This window comes from Amblyraja radiata, chromosome 3, assembly GCF_010909765.2.
Source record: "Amblyraja radiata isolate CabotCenter1 chromosome 3, sAmbRad1.1.pri, whole genome shotgun sequence".
Lineage (NCBI taxonomy): Eukaryota > Metazoa > Chordata > Chondrichthyes > Rajiformes > Rajidae > Amblyraja > Amblyraja radiata.
In genome coordinates, this window is record NC_045958.1 from 130963292 (window position 1) to 130986587 (window position 23296).

The 23296-nt window shown below is 48.9% G+C and overlaps 1 protein-coding gene across 1 annotated transcript in view; it reads left to right on the top strand.

Annotated features, from left to right (window-relative positions):
• Window positions 1–15247: 15247 nt before the first annotated feature.
• The window catches only part of slc1a3 (solute carrier family 1 member 3), a 35455-nt gene continuing 27406 nt past the window's right edge, over window positions 15248–23296 (top strand). The window contains exons 1-2 of the mRNA XM_033018769.1: window positions 15248–15375; window positions 16483–16623. The gene's annotated coding sequence lies outside the window, so the exon portion shown is untranslated. The remainder of the gene's footprint in view (window positions 15376–16482; window positions 16624–23296) is intronic.

The following is a 23296-nucleotide window of genomic DNA, read 5'->3' on the forward strand; positions in this document are numbered from 1 at the left end:
TTTAGTTTATTGTCACGTGTACCGAGGTACAGTGAAAAGCTTTTGTTGCATGCTAACCAGTCAGCAGAAGGACAATACATGATTACAATCGAGCCGTCCACAGTGTACAGATACAGGATAAGGGAATGCTACAAGAGATGCCCTCACTCATCCCCAGAATTGGCCCAGGCACTCTCCTCTCAACTGCCTCAGTTGAAATTAAACGTGCAGCATTTCAGGTGAGGCCTCACTGCCACCCTGTATAACGGTAACAAAACCTCCCTCCTCCCTGGCCCAGACCATCACACAAACCAACCTCCCTTCCATTAACTCTATTTACACTTCATAATCAAGGAGCAGTCTCATCCCGGCCACTCCCTCTTCTCCCCTCTCCCATCGGGCAAGAGGTACAGAAGTGTGAAAACGCACACCGCCAGATTCAGGGACAGTTTCTTCCCAGCTGTTATCAGGCAACTGAACCATCCTACCACAACCAGAGAGCAGTGCTGAACTACTATCTACCTCATTGGTGACCCTTGGACTATCTTTGATTGGACGTTACTGGCTTTACCTTGCACTAAACGTTATTCCCTTATCCTGTATCTGTACACTGTGGAGGACATCAACAACATTGCCGAGCCAGCTCCTCAGTGCCCCCACCAGGATAATAGGCCTTTATGGCCGGTAAGACTCTACAACAACTTTGGACATGAATCACACAAATCAGCGCCAGAAATGTAGCAACTCTAATGCAACAAAAGCTATTGACTGTACCTCAGTACATGTGACAATAAACTAAACTACACTAAACTGTCTGAGTATAATCTACTATTACTGCACTGTTTGTATGTATGATTGTGCCTATGTATGGTGATATATTTACTGAACTGTACACAAAAGGCTAATCCCACCTCGATTACTGCAACTCCCTCTACACTGGCATCAGCCAATCTTCCCTGTTCCACCTGCAACTGGTCCCAAACGCCGCAGCGAGACTCCTGACGGGCACCCAAAAAAGGGACCACATCACCCTGATCCTGGCCTCTCTCCACTGGCTCCCTGTGTGGTTCCGAATACATTTCAAGATCCTCCTTTATGTCTACAAAGCCCTTAATGGGCTTGTCCCCACCTACATTAATAGTCTGCTTACACACCACACCACGTCCAGGTCCCTCAGATCGGCCGACTTGAGGTTCAACAACAACAATCAACAACAATCAGTTTTATTCATCACATTGCACATAAAGTGCAAGTGAAATGAATTTGTCAGCAGCGGTACAATGAGAAAGAACACACAACACACAATAAAAATGTAACATAAACATCCACCACAGCATTCATCACAGTGGTGGAAGGCACAAAATTTGGCCAGTCCTCCTCCATTTCCCCCCGTGGTCGGGGCCAGAGTCCAGAGTCAGTCCAGGATCAGCTCTTCCCCACCGGAGACCGCGGCTTCAGGTTGGTGTAGGCCGCAGGCCGGCGGTCAAGATTTAAAGTCCCCGCCGCAGCCAGAAGCACCGTAGACCGCAGGGCCGGCGGTCGAAGCTCCCCTCCAGGGGTGATGGTAAGTCCATGCCGGCCCCGCGGTAGAAGTTGGCCGCGGGCCGGCAGTGATGGCTTCTTCTTCCCCCGGGTCCCCCACGAGGGATCCCGGGCTGTAGACGCCGCACCAGCTGGAGCTCTGCAGACTGCCGGCTGCCCCGGGCCAGCGAAACGGAGCGCTCCCCTCCAGCGAGCCCCAGCGAGGGCTCACCCGCTCCACAACGAGAGTCCACGCTGCGCCCGTCGCTGAAGCCCCGGGCGCGTCTCCAGGAAAGGCCGCATATTGAATGGCGGTGCAGGCTCGAAGGTCCGAATGGCCTACTCCTGCACCTAATTTCTATGTTTCTATGTTTCTATGTAAGCCTTTCTTGACGACCTCTGAGGGAGGGCTATATGTATGTATTTATGTTTGTATTTAATCTATGAACCAATGTTGTGTAACGTTAGTACCTCCACCAATGTAAAGCACTTTGGCCAACGAGAGTTGTTTTTTAAATGTGCTATAGAAATAAAAGTGACTTGACTTGACTAATGTCATTGTATGTAGGCACGTGACGATGAAGTACCACTGAACCTTCTCTTCACTTCTGTACTGGTCAAACAGTACGGATTTGAAACCTCTGGTCTCTTTCCCTCTCATCGCATTCAGTAGGTGCAGGGATCAAAGGGATCTGAGGAAGTAGCTTTTCACCGAGAGGGTGTGGAAATTGATGCACAAAGACTCAAGCACTTCAGACGATGGCTCTCCAAGTCCAAACTGGTGAAGTTTCACATGCGGTGGTAGTTTCTTGCCCACTACCATTCAGCCAAATGTCTTTTCTGAGCTGTTCATGTCCATAAATTCCAGGAGCAGAATTAGGCCATTAGGCCCATCAAGTTTACTCCACCAATCATCTGATCTATCTTTTCTTCTCAACCCCATTCTCCTGCCTTCTCCCTGTAACCCCTGACACCCTTGATATTGAAGGATCTGTCAATCTCTGCCTTAAATATATCCACTGACTTGGCCACCACAGCCTTCTGTGGCAATGAATTCCACAGATTCATCACCCTCGGGCTAAAGCAATTCCTCCTCATCTCCTTCATAAAAAAACGCCCTTTAATTCTGAAGCTATGACCTCTGCTCCTAGACTCTCCCATTCGAGGAAACAATCTCCACATCTAAATCCACTCTATCCAGGCCTGTCACTATTCGGTAAATTTCAACGAGGTCAATAGACAATAGACAATAGGTGCACAGTAGGCCATTTGGCCATTCGAGCCAGCACTGCCATTCAATATGATCATCCCCAATCAGTACCCCGTTCCTGCCTTCTCCCCATATCCCCATATACTCTATCTTTAAGAGCCCTTTCTAGTTCTCTCTTGAAAGTATCCAGAGAACCGGCCTCCACTGCCCTCCACTGCCCTTTGAGTCAGAGAATTCCACACTCACAACACACTGTGTGAAAAAGTGTTTCCTCGTCTCCGTTCTAAATGGCTTACCACTTATTCTTAAACTTTGGTCCCTGGTTCTGGACTCCCCCAACATCGGGAACATGTTTCCAAACCCTTAACATTCTTATACATTTCAATAAGATACCCTCTCATCCTTCTAAATTCCAGAGTATACAAGCCCAGTCGTTTCATTCTCTCAGCATATGACAGTCCCACCATCCCAGGAGTTAACCATGTGAACCTACGCTGCACTCCCTCAATAGCAAGAATGTCCTTCCTCAATTTAGGGGACCAAAACTGCACACCAGAACTTCCAAGGTGTGGTCTCAATTGGGCCCTGTATAACTGCAGAAGGACCTCTTTGCTGCTATACTCAACTCCTCTTGTTATGAAGGCCAACATGCCATTCGCTTTCTTCACTGCCTGCTGTACCTGCATGCTTACTTTCATTGACTGATGAACAAGGACCCCCAGATCCTGTTGTACATCCCATTTTCCCAACTTAACACAATTTAGATAATAATCTGCCTTCCTGTTTTTGCTACCAAAGTGGATAACCTCACATTTATCCACATTAAACTGCATCTGCCATGCATCTGCCCACTAACCCAACCTGTCCAAGTCACCCTGCATTCTCATAGCATCCTCCTCACACTTCACACTGCCACCCAGCTTTGTGTCATCTGCAAATTTGCTAATGTTACTTGTAATCCCTTCAGCTAAATTATTAACATATATTGTAAATAGCTGCGGTCCCAGCACCGAGCCTTGCGGTACCCCACTAGTCACTGCCTGCCATTCTGAAAGGGAACCGTTAATCTCTACTCTTTGTTTCCTGTCTGACAACCAATTTTCTATCCATGTCAGCACTCTACCCCCAATACCATGTGCTCTAATTTTGCCCACTAATCTCCTATGTGCGACCTTATCAAATGCTTTCTGGAAATCCAGGTACACTACATCCGCTGGCTCTCCCTTGTCCATTTTCCTAGTTACATCCTCAAAAAATTTCAGAAGATTAATCAAACATGATTTCCCCTTCGTAAATCCATGCTGACTCGGACCGATCCTGCTACTGCTATCCAAATGTGTAGCTATTTCATATTTTATAATTGACTCCAGCATCTTCCCCACCACCAATGTCAGGCTAACTGGTCCCCCCTAATCCTTCTAAACCGCAGCGAATACAGGCCTAGTGCCTTCAAACGCTCGTCATATGTTAACCCACGCATTCCTGGGATCATTCTCGTAAATCTCATTTGGACCCTCTCCAGAGCCAGCACATCCTTCCTCACATATGGTGCCCAAAACTGCTCGCAATATTGTGGCCTTACAGTCTTATAGAGCCTCAGCATTACATCCCTGTTTTTGTATACTCTTGAAATAAATGCTAGCATTGCATTCGCCTTCCTTACTACCGGTTCGACTTGCAAATTAACTTTTTGGAAATCCTACACTAACATTCCCAAGTCCCTTTGCATCTCCGATTTCTGGATTCTCTCCCCATTTAGTAAATAGTCTACGCCTTTATTCCTACTACCAAAATGCATGACTCCACACTTTGTTACGCAACATTCCATCTGTCACTTCTCAGCCCGCTCTCCCAACCTGTCCAAGTCCTTCTGCAGAGTCCCTGCTGTCTCTACACTACCTGCCCCTCCACGTATCTTTGTATAATCTGCAAAATTTGCAACAAAGCCTTCAATCCCCTCGTCCAAATCATCAATATACAACATGAAGAGCAGCGGCCCCAGCACCGGGCCTTGCGGAACTCCACTAGTCACTGGCAGCCAGCCACAAAAAGCCCCCTTCACTGCCACTAACCATATAACCATATAACAATTACAGCACGGAAACAGGCCATCTCGACCCCTCTAGTCCGTGCCGAACACATAATCTCCCCTAGTCCCATATACCTGCGCTCAGACCATAACCCTCCATTCCTTTCCCATCCATATAACTATCCAATTTATTTTTAAATGATAAAAACGAACCTGCCTCCACCACCTTCACTGGAAGCTCATTCCACACAGCTACCACTCTCTGAGTAAAGAAGTTCCCCCTCATGTTACCCCTAAACTTCAGTCCCTTAATTCTCAAGTCATGTCCCCTTGTTTGAATCTTCCCTACTCTCAGTGGGAAAAGCTTTTCCACGTCAACTCTGTCTATCCCTCTCATCATTTTAAAAACCTCTATCAAGTCCCCCCTTAACCTTCTGCGCTCCAAAGAATAAAGCCCTAACTTGTTCAACCTTTCTCTGTAACTTAGTTGCTGAAACCCAGGCAACATTCTAGTAAATCTCCTCTGTACTCTCTCTATTTTGTTGACATCCTTCCTATAATTAGGCGACCAAAATTGTACACCATACTCCAGAATTGGCCTCACCAATGCCTTGTACAATTTTAACATTACATCCCAACTTCTATACTCAATGCTCTGATTTATAAAGGCCAGCACACCAAAAGCTTTCTTTACCACCCTATCTACATGAGATTCCACTTTCATGGAACTGTGCACAGTTATTCCCAGATCCCTCTGTTCACCTACATTCTTCAATTCCCTACCATTTACCATGTACGTCCTATTTTGATTTGTCCTGCCAAGATGTAGCACCTCACACTTATCAGCATTAAACTCCATCTGCCATCTTTCAGCCCACTCTTCCAACTGGCATAAATCTCTCTGTAGACTTTGAAACTCTTCTTCATTACCCGCAACCCCACCTATCTTAGTATCATCTGCATACTTACTAATCCAATTTACCACACCATTGTCCAGATCATTGATGTACATGACAAACAACAGTGGACCCAACACAGATCCCTGTGGCACCCCACTCGTCACTGGCCTCCAACCTGACAAACAACCATCCACCATTACTCTCTGGCATCTCCCATTCAGCCACTGTTGAATCCATCTTGCTACTCCACCATTAATACCCAACCATTGAACCTTCTTAACCAACCTTCCATGAGGAACCTTGTCAAAGGCCTTACTGAAGTCCATATACACAACATCCACTGCTTTACCCTCATCAATTTCCCGAGTAACATCTTCAAAAAATTCAAGAAGATTAGTTAAACATGACCTTCCAGGCACAAATCCATGTTGACTGTTCCTAATCAGACCCTGTTTATCCAGATGCTTATATATATTATCTCTAAGTATTCTTTCCATTAATACTGTCTTCGTCTCCTCTTTCAAGTAAGTAAGTAAGAAGCCACTCTTTGCCTTCTGCCATCCAGCCAACCTGCTATCCATGCTAGTATCTGCCCTTTGATACATTTGGCTCTCAGCTTCCTAAGCAGCCTAATGTGCAGCACCTTAGCAAAGGCTTTCTGAAATTCCAGGTAAACAACATCTACGGACTCTCCTTTGTCTGTTCTGCTATTTACTTCCTCATAGAATTAAATTCCTCAAAAAAAACCGAAAGAATTCCAACAGGTTCGTCAGGCAAGATCTCCCCTTCACAAACCCATGCTGCCTTTGGCCTAATTCTATCATGTGCTACTGAGTATTCAGAAACCTCATCTTTTATAATGGACTTTAAAAACTTACCAACCACTAAGCGGCCTATAGTTTCCACTCTTCTGCCTTCTTCAACAGCAGAATCAAATTTGCAATTTTCCAATCATCTTGAACCACCCTAGTGATTCTTGAAAGATCGCAACTAATGCTCCACAATCTCAAAAGCCTCCTCTTTCAGAACCATAGGGCGCAGTCCCCGTGTCATATCCTCCTTCAGACCTCTCCGTTTCCCACAACCTGCTCCTTAGTAATAGCAACTCCACTAACTTCCAATCCTGACTCTCTTGAATTTCAGGCACGTTGCTGGTGTCTTCTGCCGTGAAAACTGATGCAAAACACATATTCCTCTGCCATTTCTTTATTCCCCATTATTACTTCTCTAGCATCATGTTCCAGCAGTCTAACTGCTAATCTTACCTCTTTCTTATTCTTTATATATCGGAAGAAATTCTTGCAATCTACGTTTATATTATTGGCTAGCTTACTTCATCTTTTCTCCCCATATTGCCTTTTTAATTACCTTTGGTTGTTCTTTAAAAGCTTCCCAGCTTCACACTTATCTTTACTATGATACCTGTGTGTGCCTTCTCTTTTACTTTTACGCTGTCTTTGACTTCCCTTGTCAGCCACAGTCGCCTCATTCTCCTGTTGCAATCTTTCTTCCTCTTTGGAATGCAAAAATCCTGCATCTTCCGAATTAAGGACCCACACCATCCTGGCCACACACTCATCTCCCCGCTACCTTCAGGTAGAAGGTACAGGAGCCTGAAGACTGCAACGACCAGGTTCAGGAATAGCTACTTCCCCACAGCTATCAGGCTATTAAACTTGGCTCAGACAAAACTCTGAACATTAATAGCCCATTATCTGTTATTTGCACTTTATCAGTTTATTTATTCATGTGTGTATATATTTATATAATGGTATATGGACACACTGATCTGTTCTGTAGTCAATGCCTACTATGTTCTGTTGTGCTGAAGCAAAGCAAGAATTTCATTGTCCTATCAGGGACACATGACAATAAACTCACTTGAATCTTGAACTTGAACTTGTTCCTAGAAATTCCTGCCATTGCTGTTCACTCGTCATTCCTAGTGGAAGGGTCTCATCCCAATTAACTTTAGCCAGCTCCTCCCTTATGTATGAAAAGATTCGGCATGTCCACAAGTATTCTGTTGAACCTCTACAGATGCATGCCAGAAAGTATTCTGAGGGATGCTGTGGCACCCGCTCTGCTCTTCACTGCCTCAACCTGCAGAGGGTGATGAACACAATCCAGTCCATTACAAGTTTGGCCGTTCCTTCCATCCAGTCCATCCTCACAACAGCAAGCCTGGAATAATGGTCAACCATGCCCACCACCCTGGCCATTCCCATTACTCTCTTCCACCTTCTGGGAGAAGATACAGGAGGTTGAAAGCTTAGAAGCCCCGACTTCAGAACAGCTTGTTCACCACGGCTATCAGACTCCTGAACCAATGCTCCATCTCACACCCAGCCACACATTCCAACTCCTTTGGCTATTCTGATTTTTTACACTCTAGTTTTCAGATTACACTACAATTCTGCTGCCTTGTATTTCTTGTATTATGTGTACTGTTTACGCTGTTATACTGTGAGCTTCATGTGAACAAGGTTAGTCACTGCGACACTTAACTGTCTGACTCTGAGCAAGTTCCTTCCTCGTTATTGTAGCTTTCATAATTTTACCCTCTTCGTCTCCTCTTTCAAGTAAGTAAGTAAGTAAGTTTATTGGCCAAGTATTCACATACAAGGAATTTGCCTTGGTGCTCCGCCCACAAGTAACAACATGACATACAGTGACAGTTACGAATGACTCAGACAACACTAAACATTAATAATAATAAAACATTAATGATAAAACACCATTTTCTGAGGATTGCAACCTGTTCAATCCTTCATCACCATTTGTACTGGAGCAGTAATATAAGTGACTATAGGCTGAGTTATTTGTGAGAATGTGAGTGTGAAATGAAACACGGGCCTGCGGGAACAATTCTGTGCCGACGTTCCACAGGGAGCTTGCCGATCGAGTTACTGGGAAAGCGCTGGCTGTTGCTGACAATCAGAAATGCCAGGGCCATTGTCAGCAACTCGGCAACCCAGGGCAGAGAAGGGGGGGTGGCTGTAATGGGAGAATGGCATGATTGTGCAGAGGGTGAACATTTCAGACATCTGCTGCTCTTTGGAGGGCTGAGACTTCCAAATAATCCACTTGTGAGCTTCCTGATCCACCCCGACCTGATACAGATGCCCCGAGTGTGGAGTCCACTACTAATGTCCTGCACTCCTTCTGGTCCTGACCCACAACACATTGCCCTGGGACATACAGGCAGGCAGGCGCTCCTGCCCTTCAGCACATGGGTATTGGAGCAAGATAGACCAGTTCCTGCTCCCTTTCCCCTGTCTATCGCACCGCCCACAATGATATCCTGTGATTGACACTACATCCTCTGATAGATTGCTTTCTTCAGTGCCTGGCTTCCAGTCTGAAGAAGGGTCTCGACCTGAAACATCACCCTTTCCTTCTTTCCAGAGATGCTGCCTGTCCTGCTGAGTTACTCCAGCTTTTTATGTATTTCTTTGGTTTAAAGCAGCATCTGCAGTTCCCTCCTACGTTACATCCTCTGGTTCTCGATTGCCCCACCCTAGGGAAAAGACTGTGCCTCGCCACCTCATCATTTTATACACCTCTATAAGATCACCCCACAGCCTTCTGCATTCCAAGGAATAAAGTCATAGCCTGCCCAACCTCTCCCTATAAAAACTGCTGGCAACATGCATAAATGTTGTCTGCAGTTTTTCCAGCTTGATGCCATCGTTCCTATAGTGGAGGAGACAAGAATTAAACACAATAGTTTGTCCCCGTCACTCCTTCAAAAAACTCAATCAGATTCATGACACGATCACTCATGTACAAAACCATGCTGACTATTCCTAATCAGCCCGTCTATCCAAATGCATGTGTATGTTACCCCTCTCCACAAACTTGCCTACCACAGACATTAGAATCACCGGTCTATAGGGAGGTTTCACGGCAGTCGGGTCACGACCCATGACCCGTACTGTTGCTACGCTACTCCAAGTGGAGTACACGCGATGAACTGCAGGTTGGCACTTACCATTGTTTCCAGCGTAGCGGGCCCGTTAAAACCCGCTGAAATTGTCCATTTTTGCGCTGTAAATAATTATGGAAATCGGGATAAGCGTGAGAGACATTTAGCATACTTCACAATTCCAGAAGTGAGGAGAAATTACGGTAGATAGAAGCGAGAGCTGAAGGGACAACAACAGACAGAGTGCTTGGCGAACATTGTCCGTTTGCTCACTGCATTTCATCAACTAAGGCATTATTTGTGTTTTTTCTTGATTCCTTTGGCATCTAAAAAGTTTCAGAAGTGATAAATCTGGCTGTAATTTTTTTAATCGCCCATGGTTCCCAAGTGGGATTTACATACAAAATGAAAACGCATCTGAAGAAAAATTTACAGCCAGATTTATCACTTCTGAGAATTTTTAGATACCTAAGGAATCAAGAAAAAACACAAATAATGCCATACTTGATGAAATGCAGTGAGCAAACGCGATAATTCCCAATATTCTCAATGTTTACCAAGCACTTTAGCTGCTGTAGTCCCTTCAGTTCTCGCTTCTCTATACCTTCATTTCGCTTCACGTTTGGAATTCTAAAGTTGGGTACGATGTCTCTCACACTTACCCAGACTCCTACAATTTTTTTCAGCGCAAAAATTCAACATTTTGGCGGTTTTTAACAGGTAGGAAAGTGCGCGTTTCTAGCATTAATAACATATACCGGAAGTAACGGATGTCCTCCAGTTGTATTCAGCGGCTCCGTGCGTCGAGCCCTATGACCCGGTGACCTTACGTGCAACCCCCCTATAGTTTTCTTAAATGGAGGCACAGTATTAGTAGCTGCCTTACAGCGCCAGAGACCCGGGTTCCATCCTGACTACCGTTTGTCTGTTCGTTCTCCACTTTGTACCTTCTCCCCGTGACCTGCGTGGGTTTTCTCTGAGATCTCCAGTTTCCACCCACACTCCAAACACGTGCAGGTTTGTTGGTTAATTGGGTTGGTGTAAATGTAACTTTTCCCCTAGTGTGTGGAGGATAGTGTAGTATGTGTGGATTGTTGGTCAGCACGGACCCGGTGGGCCGAAGGGCCTGTTTCCGCACTGTATCTGTAAACTAAACTAAACTAAACTAGCCAGTCTCTGGTCATTTAACAGCCCACCCGTGTCTGACAAAGTTTCAGATAAATCAGCCAGGGCTCCTGCAAGTCCTTCTCTCGCTTCCCACAGTGTCCTCAGATATATCTGATCAGGCCCAGGAGATTTATGAAGACATCCAGCACCACTTTAACCGTATTGCCCTTGTGACATTTCCATTCATTGACCCAATTCCCCAGTCTTCATGTCTATCTCCAGGGTAAACTCGCAGGAGAAACACTCATTGGGGACTGTGGCCATCCACTGCAGCTCCACATAGAGGTGACCGCTTTGGTTTCTGAGTGGTTTTATTCTCCCTCTGGTCACCCTCTGCCCCTTAAAATCAGGCAACACGGTGGCGCAGCAGTAGAGTTGCTGCCTTACAGCACCAGAGACCCGGGTTTGATCCTGAGTATGGGTGATGTCTGTATGAGGTTTGTACTTTCTCCCCGTGACCTGCGTGGGTTTTCTCCGAGATCTTTGGTTCCCCACACCCCAAAGACGTGCAGGTTTGTAGGTTAATTGGCTTGGTATAAATGTAAAAATTGTCCCTAGTGTGTGTAGGATAGTGTAAATGTGCGGGGATGGCTGGTCGGCACGGACCCGGTGGGCCGAAGGGCCTGTTTCCATGCTGTATCTCTAAACTGAACTCTCTGGATTTTCCTTGTTTTATTTGTCAGAGCTATCTCCTGCCCCCTTATTGCCCTCCTGATTTCCTTCATAAATATGTCCCTTGATCCCCTACATGTGAAGTCCATTTTTGATCCAATTACTCAACGCACTTTGGGTCCGATGTCCCTCAACCCTCTGGATCCGCCTGGGACACTGCCAGATCCCTCACTGAAGCCCCTGCAGGAACATCTACTGCCCCCTTAGTAACCTCATGGGAAAATGCAAACCAGATTAGTGAGACATGGTCCGTCCGTCCGTCCCCCCCCCCCCCCCCCCCCCCCCACACACACACACACACACACACACACAAATTCATGCTTGACCTGCCCCTCAACATCCGGATGTGGGAAAATCTTATCCCATAGGCTTTTGGGCAATAACTTCCCCACCATTGATGTTCGGTTTACATTCATGTGTTTCCTGGCTTATCCCATGTTGAACTAAGGAGGCAGAGCCAGCCAGGACTTACCAACGCAGGGCTGGCCGACTTTGTGGCGTTCCGGCGACGGCGACCCGACTTCGGAGCCTCGGCCGCGGGCCCAGTGGACGACATCATCGGGAGCTCGCAGGTCACAGGTTGGTGACCTGTTTTTCCAGAGCTCCCGCAACAACAGCTGCGTCCGCTGGACTGGAGGGCGGCAGCTTCGGCAGCTTCGACCACCCCGGGACGCGGAGTTTGACCCGGTCCGGCGCGGAGCTCGGATTCAGCCGCGGGACCCGGCGGGGTCACAACATCGGAGGCCTGGATTGCCTCAGCTCAGATGGAGAACAAGGATGGAAGAGGCAAGGAATTTAAGACTTTTCACAGAATCACAGTGAGGAGGTGCCTGGTGAACTCACTGTGGTGGATGTTACATTTGTGTTTATTGTGTGTTTTTGTTATTTTATTCTATGTTATGACTGCTATGCACGAAATTTCGTTCAGACTGAAAGGCCTGAATGACAATAAAGGATACTTGACTTGACTTGAAGACAAACTATTTCCCTATCTTCTGGCAGCAGTGGTGGGTGATGAAGCCACCATGGCCCCAGCTATCTCCCCCTTGCTTCCTACAATGTCCTGGCTTGCATCTCATCAACCCCAGAGATTTATCAACCCTAGTGTACCTATGGCAAGTGTCCTTCCTCCTCCTCCTCCTCACCTGCTCCACAATGACGCATACGTCTGCCTGACCTCACCTCCTTCTCCTGGGCGAAGACCTGTTGATTGAGGACCTTAATCAACTCCATCACCCCTTTCACGAGGACAGAAAAGCTGGACATTCTCAGCAGCTTCCGGGGGAATCCATGAATCAGGTTGAAGAGCCTTCGTCAGAACTAACATCAACTCTGATTCTCTTCCCACAGATGCTGCCTGACCTGCTGAGAGTTTCCAGCTTGTTCTGTTTTTATATCACAGTTGCAGTGTTTGTGATTCCTTTGGTCCCAAGTAACCCACTGTCCCTGTACGGCCCCCGATCCCCCCCCCCCCCCCCCCCCCCCACGTGATATCCCACCTGCCATATTGATGGCACCATCTCCGCCAGCCCGTACCGCCCTCTCCCACATTCCTAGTGTTTACTTTCTTCAGCTGAGGAGGTCACAGATTGTCCATGGAGGCACTGCCAGTGACCCCACAGCCTGCCACCTCTGGGGAAACCATTTACCACCATCCTCTTTCACAAGAAACAGGACAAAACTGGAGCAGTAGGAGGCCACTCATTCCCTCAAGCTAGTATCTGCAGTTGTCTGACGAAAGGTCCCACCCAAAACGTCACCCATCCTTTTTCTCCAGAGATGCTGCCTGAATCACTAAGTTACTCCAGCACTTTGTGCCTATCTTTGGTATAGAGTCATAGAGTGATACAGTGTGGAAACAGGCACTTCAGCCCAACTTGCCCACACCGGCCAACATGCCCCAGCTACGCTAGCCCCACCTGTCCAGATCCCTCCAAAACTGTCCTATCCATGTACCTGTCTGTTTCTTAAACGTTGGGATAGTCCCAGCCTCAACTACCTCCTCTGGCAGCTTGTTCCATACACTCACCACCCTTTGTGTGAAAAAGTTAACCCTCATATTCCTGTTAAATCTTTTTCCATTCACCTTGAAGCTATGTCCTCTGGTCCTCGATTCCCCTACTCTGGGCAAGAGACTGTGTATCTACCTGATCTATTCCTCTCATGAGGAATGAGGTATAAAGCAGCATCTGCAGTTCCTTCCTACACACTGACTGATGGCATGTTCTCCACACTCCAGCATCTCCTGTCCTTTCTGTCACCAGTGCTGGACCATCTCTCAGAAAAGATTTAAAGTAGGCAGGAGGTTTTCACACAGAGGGTGTAGGGACGGAACTGCCGGAGGGAGTGGAAGTGGGAACAGTTACGTTTAAAAGCCATTGGAACAAGGTGATGGGTTGGAAAGTGGTGGGATTATGGGCTAATTGCAGGCCCGGGATCCCTCGTGGGGGAAGAAGAAGCTCCGAATGCCGGCCCGCGGCCAACTTCTACCGCGGGCGCGGCATGGACTTACCATCACCCCTGGAGGGGAGCTTCGACCGCCGGCCCTGCGGCCTACACCAACCTAAAGCCGCGGTCTCCGGTGGGGAAGAGCCGATTCTGGACTTACCTGGACTTTTACCTGTCTGCACATCTGGACGCCCGCAGCGACGGCTGTGGAGGGTTGAGGTCCCGACCATGGGGGGAAATGGAGGAGGACGGGCCAAATTGTGTGCCTTCCACCACAGTGATGAATGCTATGGTGGATGTTTGTGTTACATTTTTGTTGTGTATTGTGTGTTCTTTTGACGGCCAAAGTGGGACAGGCCCAAGACCCTGGCGCGACGCAACGTCTCACCTCCAACAGCAGCAGAAGCAGGTAAACGATCGCCGAGCTCGGCCTGGGGCTCACGGCCGTTGCGGTCCGGATCCGCCCCCACTTCTACTCCCAGAGCGGGGCCAAGACGATTGGAGATAGACACAAAATGCTGGAGTAACTCAGCGGGACCGGCAGCATCTCTGGAGAGAAGCAATGGGTGACGTTTCTGGTCGAGACCCTTCTTTCAGACTGAAGAAGAATCTCGACCCGAAACATCATCCATTGCTTCTCTCCACAGATGCTGCCGGTCCCGCTGAGTTACTCCTGCATTTTGTGTCCATCTTCAAATGACGTCACGCACTCCAGACGGCTGTGCTGACGCGTGAAGTCGTGCGCGACCTTCACGGGACCGTCGCGCCTCGACGCGACCACGAGGCCGCGTAATTAGGTCGACGTGGTCTGATGCACCCTTATTCCCTTCATGACCCTCCCTCCCAACATCTCCTCCCTCTATCCCACCCATCCTTTCCCTACCACGTTCTCCACACTCCCCATTACCCACACACCTTTCCTCTTTTGTCCCACTCCCCTCCTCACCCCCACATCCTCACCCCAACATCCTCACCCCCACATCCTCACCCCCACCCCCACATCCTCACCCCACCCCCACAGTCCTCACCCCCACCCCCACATCCTCACCCCCACATCCTCACCCCCACATCCTCACCCCCACACCCTCACCCCCACACCCTCACCTGTTCCCAGCCCCCCCCCCCTGCACCATCCATCATCTCCCTTCCATTCTCTCCCCGCACCTTTCCCCGCCCTCTCTCGTTCCCACTCCCCCTCTCTCCTCACGCACCCTTCCCCTCCCCATCCCACCTCCTTGCCCTCTCCCATACCCCATCTCTCCCCCTCTCTCCTCACCCCTCTCACCCCACCCCCTTCTCTCCCCTCTCCCGCAACCCCCTCCCCTCTCCCCCCCCCCTCCTCTCCCCCCCCCCCCCCCCCCCCTCTCCTCCATCCCCCTCCCCTCTCTGTCCTCTCTCCACCCGCTTCTCCCTCTCACCTCCCCTTCATCTCCAGTCCCGTCCCTCCCACTGCCGGCTCCACCCCGCGGGGGCCGCCGCCTTCCCTCCGCTCCACGCCCGCAGCCGGAGCCGCCGGAGTCCGGTGAGTGGTCGCGGGTCGCGGGTCGGGCTGGGTTGAGGGAGAGGGGCAGAGGGGGGTGGGAGAGAGGGAGGGTGAGAGGTGTAGAGGGAGAGGGGGGTGGGGGAGAGGGGGGGGGGGGGGGGGGGGGGGGGGGGGGGGGAGAGGGGGTGAGGGCAGGGTGAAGCAGAGATAGTAGAAGGGTGAGGTGTGGAGTGGGGTGTAGTGGTCATTGTGGAGGGTGAGGGGTCAGTGTGGGGGGGGAGGGGATGGGGAGCTAATCTCCAGCTGAACAAAAGCAACGCTAATCGGAATTGTTGTGGCATGGAATTGCCGCTCAGCCCGTCTAGTCCCAGCTGCTGTACCACCAGGGCAACCCCCTCAGTCCCTGGCCTGATGCTGGCTGCGGCACATCCTTCTCCAAAGCCCTGGTGGACTGGCTGCAGTCTCTCTGGCAGTGGCTTTCATATCTCATCGGGTGTGTCTCAGTTTTGAACGTTGTCAAACCGCGGTCCTGATCCCTCCTAAAAATAAGTTCACGAATTCATGTGATAGGAGCAGAATTAGGCCGTTCGGCCCATCGTGTCTCCACCATTCAGCCATGGCTGGTCTATCTTTCCCGCTCAACCCCATTCTCCTGTCTTCTCTCCATAAACCCCGACACCCGCACTAATCAACAATCTATCCATCTCTGTGTTGTTGGCAACATCCGCCGCGGGTTGTGGTGAAGATACGAGGGCAATACAGGAGGGTGGAGAGAGTAGGAAGCTGCCCCCTCAAACAGTGTGTGAACCTGGGGGTGGGAGAGGGGAGCGGGTCTATGCAGAAGTGAAAGGATGTAGGGAGGAACTGCAGATGCTGGTTTACACCGAAGACAGACACAAAAAGCTGGAGTAACTCAGCGGGACAGGCAGCATCTCTGGAGAGAAGGAATGGGCGACGTTTCTGGTCGAGTCTGAAGAAGGATCTCGACCCTTAGCCCCAGATACCAATTCCTTCTCTCCAGAGATGCAGCCTGCCCCGCTGAGTTCCTCCAGCATTCTGTGTCTATCGTGAGTACAGACAGGATGTGGTGGGCCGAAGGGCCTGTCTCCGTGCTCTGTGGTTAAAATGAAATGCTTCCCCTCCAAGCCCTGTTGTACGATTTCTTGTGCTGGTGAATTCCGGGTCCCTTGCTGCGCCAAGGAGAAGATTCCCCGCGCCGTGTCCAGGACTTAAAGGCACCACATCCGAGGGGGCATTCGCTTCTTCACGCCCGCAGATTCCTGATCGGTGAGTATTTAAGGTGTTTGTGTACGATTAGCGCGTCTGGAACAGAACGATGACAGAAATAAGTGGCTTTCTGGCTTGAGTGTTGTGGCTAGGATGGGGAAACGGTGAAGGGTGAGGGGTTGTGTTGGTTGGAGGCCCAGCGATTGCCGTGCACGGTTCACACATAGGGACGGATAGTGATAGTGCTGCAGGTTCAATGAGAATCTTAGCTAGACAAAAGTGCTGGAGAAACTCAGCGGGTGCAGCAGCATCTATGGAGCGAAGGAGATAGGCAACGTTTGGGGCCGAAACCCTTCTTCAGACCCGGCCCGAAACGTTGCCTATTTCCTTCGCTCCATAGATGCTGCCGCACCCGCTGAGTTTCTCCGGCACTTTTGTCTACCTTCGGTTTTCCAGCATCTGCAGTTCCTTCTTAAACACAATGAGAATCTTGTTTGCAATCTTGCAGCAGCAACACAGGTTCACCGACTCGGACAACTCACAGAATGGTGGACAGGCACAAAATGCTGGAGTAACTCAGCGGGTGAGGCAGCAGCATCTCTGGAGAAAAGGAATGGGCGACCTTTCGGTCCACAGAAACAAATTGGACACAATTTTACATTTTATAGGGAGGTTGCACGTAAGGTCACGGAGGCACGGAGCCGCTAAATCCAACTGGAAGACATCCGTCACTTCCGGTATATGTTATTAATGCAAGAAACGAGTATTTTCCCACCTGTTAAAAACCGCCAAAATGTTGAATTTTTGCGCTGAAAAAATTGTGGGAGTCGGGGTAAGTGTGAGAGACATCGTACCCAACTTTATAATTCCAAGCGTGAAGCGAAATGAAGGTATAGAGAAGCGAGAACTGAAGGGACAACAGCAGCTAAAGTGCTTGGTGAACATTGAAAATATTGGGAATTATCGCGTTTGCTCACTGCATTTCATCAAGTAAGGCATTATTTGTGTTTTTTCTTGATTCCTTTGGTATCTAAAAATTCTCAGAAGTGATAAATCTGGCTGTAAATGTTTCTTCAGATGCGTTTTCATTTTGTATGTAAATCCCACTTGGGAACCATGGGCGATTAAAAAAAATTACAGCCAGATTTATCACTTCTGAAACTTTTTAGATGCCAAAGGAATCAAGAAAAAACACAAATAATGCCTTACTTGATGAAATGCAGTGAGCAAACGCGATAATTCCCAATATTTTCACGAACAATGTTCGCCAAGCACTCTGGCTGTTGTTGTCCCTCCAGCTCTCGCTTCTATCTACCGTCATTTCTCCTCACTTCTGGAATTGTGAAGTATGCTAAATGTCTCTCACGCTTATCCCGATTTCCATAATTATTTACAGCGCAAAAATGGACAATTTCAGCGGGTTTTAACGGGCCCGCTACGCTGGAAACAATGGTAAGTGCCAACCTGCAGTTCATCGCGTGTACTCCACTTGGAGTAGCCTAGCAACAGTACGGGTCATGGGTCGTGACCCGACTGCCGGGAAACCTCCCTATACATTTATACCAAGCCAATTAACATACAAAACTTGGAAGTCTTTGAAATGTGGGAGGAGACAGAAGTTCTTGGAGAACCCCCTCGCCGGTCACGGGGAGAGCGTGGTGTTCTGTTGCCGAGGTAGGATTAGAGTTGTGCGGGTCGGTTCAAGGACAAGTAGCTGTTCCCGATCCTGGTGGTGTGGGACTTCAGGCCATTTACAGCACAGATACATGATAAGGGAATAACGTTTAGTGCAAGGCAAAGCCAGCAAAGTCCGATCTATGATAGTCCTAGGGTCACCAATGCGGTAGATAGCAGTTCGCCACTGCTCTCTAGTTGTGGTAGGATGGTTCAGTTGCCTGATAACAGCTGGGAAGAAACTGTCTCTGAATGTACCTTTTGCCGGATGGGAGAGGGGAGAAGAGGGAGTGGTCAGGGTGTGATTCATTATGCTGTTGGCCTTGCCGAGGCAGCATGAAATGACCTTCATTTGTATCTTAATTTATAGATAAGGAAGGGTCTCCATGTCTCCCTCTCCCCTGACTCTCAGTCTGAAGAAGGGTCTCGACACAAAACGTCACCCATTCGTTCTATCCAGAGATACGCCTGTCCCACTGAGTTACTCCAGCACTTTGTCTGTCTTCCATGTAAACCAGTACCTGCAGTTCTATTACAAACCCACCGACTCCCACAATTATCTCGGGTACACTTCTTCCCACCCTGCTTCCTGCAAAGACTCTATCCCTTACTCCCAATCCCTCAATCTATGCTGCATCTGCGCCCAAGATGAGATGTTCCGAACCCACAACATCAGAGAAGTCCTCATTCTTTAGGGAATGGGGGTTCCCCTCTCCCATCATAGATGAGACCCTCACTCATGTACCCTCGGTACATCGCAGCTCTGCCCTTGTCCCCCCTCCCCTAGTCACAACAGAGACAGAGTCCCCCTAGCTATTACCGTCCACCCCATCAGCCGTCCCATACAACACATAATCCTCCAACATTTCCGCCACCTCCAATGGGATCCCACCCCTAGCCACATCTTCCCATCTCCACCCCTTTCTGCCTTCCACAGAGGCCATTCCCTCTGCCACTCCCTGGTTCACTCATCCCTTCCCACCCAAACCACCCCCTCCCCAGGTACTATCTCCTGCAACCACAGGAGATGCAACATTTGTCCCTATACCTTCTTCCTCGCCAGTCCTTATAGGTTAGGCAGAGATTCATTTGCACCTCCTCCAACCTCATCTACTCTATCTGTTATTCGAGATGTGGACTCTTATACATCGACAAGACCAAACGCAGATCGTTTTGCTGAACACCTTCGCTCAGTCCACCTGGACCTACCTGACCTACCAGTGCCAAACATTCGAATTCCCCTTCCCACACTGACCTTTGTGTCCTTGGCCCCTCCACTGTCAGAGTGAGGCAGGGCTCTGAAAGAGGTAGTTTTAGAGATTGTTTAGAGATTTAGAGGCATTAGTTGTGATCATTCAAGAATCACTAGAGTCAAGGGTGGTTCCAGATGATTATAAAACTGCAACTATTTCTACGCTATTCAAGAAGGCAGTGAGGCAGAATAGTGGAGACTATAGGCCGGTTAGTCTGACTTCAGTGGTTGGGAAGTTTTAGAGTCCATTATAAAGAATGATGTTTCCGAGTATTTAGAAGCTCACAATAAAGTCGGCCAAAGTCAGCATGGTTTAGTGAAGGCGAGATCTTGGCTGACGAACCTGATGGAATTCTTTGAGGAATTAAATAGCAGAACAGACAAAGGAGAGTCAGTAGATGTCGTTTACCTGGATTTTCAGAAAGCCTTTGATAAGGTGCCACATGTGAGGCTGCTAAAGAAGATGAGAGCCCATGGTATCAAAGGGCAGATACTAGCATGGATGAGTCTGAAGAAGGGTTTTGGCCCAAAACGTTGCCTATTTCCTTCGCTCCATAGATGCTGCTGCACCCGCTGAGTTTCTCCAGCATTTTTGTGTAGCATGGATAGCAGGTTGGCTGGATGGCAGAAGGCAAAGAGTGGCAGTACAGGGGGCTTTTTCTGGTTGGCTGCCAGTGACTGGCGGAGTTCCGCGCGGCTCGGTGCTGGGGCCGCTAGTCTTCACGTTGTATATTAATGATTTGGACGAGGGGATTGAAGGCTTTGTGGCAAAGATTGCAGATGATATGAAGATAGGTGGAAGGGCAGGTAGTGTAGAGAAAGCAGGGACTCTGCAGAAGGACTTGGACAGGTTGGCACAGTGGGCAGAGAAGTGGCAGATGGAATATAGTGGAGCAAAGTGTGGAGTCATGCATTTTGGTAGTAGGAATAAAGGTGTAGACTATTTACTAAATGGGAAGAGAATCCAGAAATCGGAGATGCTCGGGACTTGGGAATGCTGGTGCAGGATTCCCCAAAAGTTAACCATATAACCATATAACAATTACAGCACGGAAACAGGCCATCTCGGCCCTACAAGTCCGTGCCGAACAACTTTTTTCCCTTAGTCCCACCTGCCTGCACTCATACCATAACCCTCCATTCCCTTCTCATCCATATGCCTATCCAATTTATTTTTAAATGATACCAACGAACCTGCCTCCACCACTTCCACTGGAAGCTCATTCCACACCGCTACCACTCTCTGAGTAAAGAAGTTCCCCCTCATGTTACCCCTAAACTTCTGTCCCTTAATTCTGAAGTCATGTAGTTAATCTGCAAGTGAAATTGGTATTTACAGTTACAGTTTATTGTCACATGTACTACGGTGCGATGAAAAACTTTTGTTGCGTGCTAACCAGTCAGCAGAAAGACAATACATGATTACCATTGAACCATTTACAGTGTATAGACATATGATAAAGGAATAACGCAAGGTAAATTATATTTAAAGTAAGAAATGTTGGTGTAGGAGCAGAGATTGAAGAGTGTGGAGCGATTGTTATGTGTTTGTAGAACTGCTTCTGTGGCAAGCACGCAAACTGCCACCTGGGTTGGGATCCACCTTGGAAGCTGCAAAGTAAGGAAGGTGAATGCAACGCTAGCATTTATTTAAAGAGGGCTAGACTATAATATATTAGGTTGTAATGCTGAGGTGTTATAAGGCGCTGGTCAGCCCACATTCGGAATATTGTGAGCAGTTTTGGGCCACATATCTGAGGAAGGATGCTCTGGCATTGGAGAGGGTCCAGAGGAGGATTACAAGAAAGATCCCAGGAATGACTAGGTTAATATATGAAATGCTGGAGAAACTCAGCGGGTGAGGCAGCATCTATGGAGCGAAGGAATAGGTGATGTTTCGGGTCGAGACCCTTTTTCAGACTGATGTGGGGGGTGGGGTGGCAGGAAGAGGAAAGGAAAAGGTGGAGACAGTGGGCTGTGGGAGAGCTGGGAAGGGGAGGAGAAGGAGGGAGAAAGCAAGGATTACCTGAAATTGAAGAAGTCAATGTTCATACCGCTGGGGTGCAAACTACCCTTGTGAGATATGAGGTGCTGCTCCTCCAATTTGCGGTGGGCCTCACTCTGGTCATGGAGGAGGCCCAGGACAGAAAGGTCGGATTCGGAATGGGAGGGGGAGTTGAAGTGCTGAGCCACCGGGAGATCAGGTTGGTTATTGCGAACTGAGCGGAGGTGTTGGGCGAAGCGATCGCCAAGCCTGCGCTTGGTCTCACCGATGTAGAGCAGTTGACACCTAGAGCAGCGGATGCAATAGATGAGGTTGGAGGAGGTGCAGGTGAACCTCTGCCTCACCTGGAAAGATTGCTTGGGTCCTTGGATGGAGTCGAGGGGGGAGGTAAAGCGACAAGTGTAGCATTTCCTGCAGTTGCAAGAAAATGTACCAGGGGAGGGGGTGGTTTGGGTGGGAAGGGAAGAATTGACCAGGGAGTTGTGGAGGGAGCGGTCTCTGCAGAAAGCCGAAGGAGATGGGGGTCAGTGGGTTTGTAGTAGATGTCGGGACTACTGATCGACATCTACTACAAACCCACTGACTCCCATGGCTATCTGGACTACACTTCTTCCCACCCTGCTTCCTGTAAGGGCTCTATCCCCTACTCCCAATTCCTCTGTCTATGCCCAATCTGCACCCAGGATGAGGTGTTCCAAACCAGGGCATCTGAGATGTCCTCATTCTTTAGGGAACGGGGGTTCCCCTCTTTGACTCTAGATGAGGCTCTCAGCAGGGTCTCCTCTATATCCTGTAACTCTGCTCTCACTCCCCATCCCACCACTCATAACAAGGACAGAGTCCCCCTTGTCCTCACCTTCCACCCCACCAGCCGTCACATACAACAAATAATCCTCCAACATTTTCGCCACCTCCAACGAGATCCCACCACTCGCCACATCTTCCCATCTGCTTTCCGCAGAAACTGCTCCCTCCGTAACTCACTGGTCCATTCGTCCCTTCCCTCCCAAACCACCCCCTCCCCTGGTACATTTTCTTGCAACCGCAGGAAATGCTACACTTGTCGCTTGACATCCCCCCTCGACTCCATCCAAGGACCCAAGCAGTCTTTCCAGGTGTCCCTCCAACCTCATCTATTGCATCCGCTGCTCTAGGTGTCAACTGATCTACATCGGTGAGACCAAGCGTAGGCTTGGCGATCGCATCGCCCAACACCTCCGCTCGGTTTGCATTAACCAACCTGATCTCCCGGTGGCTCAGCACTTCAACTCCCCCTCCCATTCCCAATCCGACCTTTCTGTCCTGGGCCTCCTCCATGGCCAGAGTGAGTCCCACCGCAAATTGGAGGAGCAGCACCTCATATTTTGCTTGGGTAGTTTGCACCCCAGCGGTATGAACATTGACTCCTCCAATTTCAGGTAGTCCTTGCTTTCACCCTCCTCCCCTTCCCAGCTCTACCACAGCCCACTGTCTCCGCCTCTTCCTTTCTTCTTCCCGCCTCCCTCACCCCCACATCAGTCTGAAGAAGGGTCTCAACTCGAAACGTCACCCGTTGAGTTTCTCCAGCATTTTTGTCTACCTTCGATTTTTCCAGCATCTGCAGTTCTTTCTTAAACAGGTTGATATATGAGGAGCGTTTGATGGCACTGGACCTGTGCCTCGGTGTTCAGAAGGATGAGGGGGAACCTCAATGAAAGTTACTGAATAGTTAAAGGCTTGGATAGAGTGGATGTGGACAGGATGTTTCCACTAGTGGGAGTGTCTATTGGGTCAGAGGCCACAGCCTCAGAACAAAAGGACGA